We start from the raw sequence: 3,505 nt of genomic DNA on the forward strand, positions 1-3,505 counted from the left end.
GAGAGGAGGGACTGGAGAGCAGCGGGAGAGAGAGGAAAAAACACGGACTGAAAACCCTCTGAACACAGTTAGCTGCACCAAACTTACAGTTACTGTTGGCTGAAGTAAATCAGCGGAAAGGGGGAAAAAAGCGGAAATTATTGGTGGGGACATGTGGGGACATCCACACTACGTTTATTTATAGCTTTTATATATATATTTTTTTGTTTTGAAAGATTTTCCATTTTAAGAAATGGAAAATTGTCATTTGTTAGTAGATAAAAGCTAAAAAAAAAACAATCAAACGAGTCTAAATAAAACAATGTCGCATTGGAATAAGTACAAAGGGTCATTATAGTGCATTCAGACCCAGGCGGTGTAAAGAATTATTTCTCCTTATTTTATAAAAAGAGAAAATGTGTTTATAACCGTATCAGCATTTTATTCAGTAGCTACTTTTTAACAGCGGAACACTCCACAAAACTGACACCTCTCGCGAGACTACCGTACATGCCCCTGAAACCTGTTGCATGCTGGGTATTGGAGTTCTAGACCTTCCGAGCTCATGACGTCACGTTCTTCCCCCTATAAACAATGCTTAACGCCTAAAACATACCAAGAAAAAAGCTTTTCTTGTAAATAACTTTCCCATTTAAACAGTTTGTTTTCTTTTCTAAAAATGTCTCTAAGTTCAACGTTCAGTTTCAGCTTTATGTGTCTCAACATCCCTTCATCACATCTTAACAAATTCATCCTGATTTAATTCAAAGAAGGTTTTGTTTATGAATGAGTCTATCTGCTGCTTCTGGGTCCAGTTAAACAAAACAATCTAATTTCCTGTTAATAAAACATTGGTTTGCTTGACTTGACAAAGCAACCAGCAGATGGCGCTCTCAGCTTGGCAAACATTAAGTCCATCACCATATTTCCAACCGGATGTCTGTAAAATGACTCTAATTATTGCTTTTCTTGTCTTTTCCTCTTATTGACCATTAGGTGCATTATTCTATTAAAGGTTTGCTATTCATAGAGTAAAAACTAATTGTTAGATTCAGCATTGTGTTCTTGATGGCTTCATTTTTACTGTATAAAATCCTGATCATACAGTTTTGTATAAAATCAGCGTATCTAGCACAGTTTTGTTTAGTTTTTTTAATTATCAGAACTTTCTCTCAAGTCATTTAAAAGCCAAGTTCTTTATAACCTTGAAAAGGCGTCTTAGAAATCAACAAGAAGTTTCCTGACTTCTCCTTGGTTGAAGTCAAAGTCATTCCTGCTCAGTGGTTTGGCTCCAGGCGATGATATATGATCAACAGAGAGGAGGAGGAGGGGAGGGGTTGAGCTGATATACAGATGGGAATTACTGGTCCCAGTAAACACCTGGAGCCTGAGGGGAAATAACATCTTATTCACATGCAGGTCTGCTGCTTCTTCAAATGACACTAGAAGATAAGAAGACATCTTTCCACAGCTTATTTAGGGTTCACTTGCTCTTTTTTTTTTTTTGGCACATGAGTATATTATGTAATCTGCTGCAATGGGTGGAAAGGCCTCCGAGATACATGCACGTTTCTTCAGTTCGAGATCATCTCCTCTTAACAAAAGAGTCCCTTTCAGCCCAAACTGCAGGGTGCGCATTGATTTCCTAAAAGCCATTGATTGGAAGCGGCGCAGCTGAGGAGCAGCAGAGGAGCCATGAATGGAGACAGTGGAATCTCATTTCTATGTTCTCCAGCTGTGAGCTCCACTTGTCAGCGCTGAAGGAGGGGAGGGGGCTGGCCGTTCCTGCATATGCTAGCTGCCCTGATGTTTCAGAGATAATAACCAAAAGAGATCTGATGATCTAAGAAGTTTCATCCTGACTAACTTCTTTCTTTTATTTTTAAATGTCCTGTTTCCCAACCTTTGGCTCATTATTGACTCATAATAGGTAATAATCAGAGTTTATCTGGGATTAGGGAAATTCAGGTGTCAAAAAGGAGCACATCAAAGGAGGCAACACATTAACCTCGTTACCGCTTATATAACAGAGCTCAATAATCCTGTTGGTGCCCCATCAGCACCCCACACAACCGACAGAAAACCGAGTGGGAGGAAGAAATGTCATATACCTCAGCATTTTGCTCTCATTGGCTTAGAACATGACAGATTCCCCGTCTGGGTCGCTTAGCATTGACGGCTTGCAGGGAGGTTTCGCCTGTCTGTTTGGCTATCCTTCAGTTGCCCCTTAATTCTGCTCTGTTTCTCCAAGTGCCCCCCCCCAACACACACACACCCTCTTTGCCATAATTATATGAGACTTACATAAACATTTCTTTAGCTGGCAAACAATAAGATTGCTGTGAAATGATACAGTGACAGCAGTGAGAAATGCATGTTGTGAAATTTATCATATTAGAAGTAATAAAGTTGTCAGAAATGGGAGGGGGGGGGTCATTGGAAGCTCATGTGTTTCTGTATAATGAAGGAGCGACGTGAAGCTGAACTCAGGACTGAGCAGAATTTTAATTCCTGCATGCAGAAACACTCACTGACAAATTATTCAAACACATTTATACATTTTTTCATGTCACAATCACAAGTTTACATAAATATTTTAATGGATAGGGTGTCATACATCGACACAGAGTTGTGCACAACGTGGAGCTGGAATTCATAAAATATCCATTTTGCAGAAGTTCCTGTTTTCTTGAAAGTATACGCCTCGTTTTCCTCTATTAATGCATTGAGTGAAAACTGCAATGGCTGAGGGGTGCAGAAGCTGTGCAAAAATATGAGAATTCAAAAAGTCCTGCAAACACAATCCTTAGAATAGCAAACCCAAAAAATGGACAAATACAGAAAACGTGCAAAAAAAGTAGCAGGAAGGTTGAAATTGCCTTGAAAACATTGAATTTGATACAAATACATAATGTATATTAATGCGCAAAACACGTGCACATAAAAAATGTTGAAACCAGAGAAACAGCCAGACAAATAAAGACCAGACTCATATTTAAATGATGCAAACTAGCTCTGCATCAGCTAGTTTTCAGCTTTGCTTAATTTTTTTATTTTGAATGTGTTTTATTTGTTAGTATCATATTATATTTGTAGTTGGTTTTGTGTTTGCAGGTTTTTCCTCTTTGTTGTTTTCTGTGCATGCAGGATTCTCCTTCACAGCGTTTCTCTTTGGTATTTATTTTCAGTGTCAGTCTCATTTTTGTGTTTCTCTGTATTTTCTTCTTCTGTCTGTAAATCTCATTTTGGTGTTAGTACTAAACCTAAAAATTTGAGTTCTTCCAACTTTTCTTTTTTTTTTTTACAGTGTAATAAACAAACACGTTTGCGGTGATTTAATGGATTTAGCGTTAATCAGTAAAAATATACAAACAATAATTTTCGTTGCGATCACTTAGTCTGGGAGCGGCCATTTTTGCCCAAATATAGTAGCCCCTCCCTCCTGCCATCTTCCAGCAGTGACGTCACGGTGCGGTAAGCCTAGCGCCATTCTCCCCGCTTTCCAAGCTAAATCAATGGGAACTAC

The sequence above is a fragment of the Cyprinodon variegatus genome, unplaced genomic scaffold (genome assembly GCF_000732505.1).
Source record: "Cyprinodon variegatus isolate N-32 unplaced genomic scaffold, C_variegatus-1.0 Scaffold1318, whole genome shotgun sequence".
In the NCBI taxonomy this organism is placed as follows: domain Eukaryota; kingdom Metazoa; phylum Chordata; class Actinopteri; order Cyprinodontiformes; family Cyprinodontidae; genus Cyprinodon; species Cyprinodon variegatus.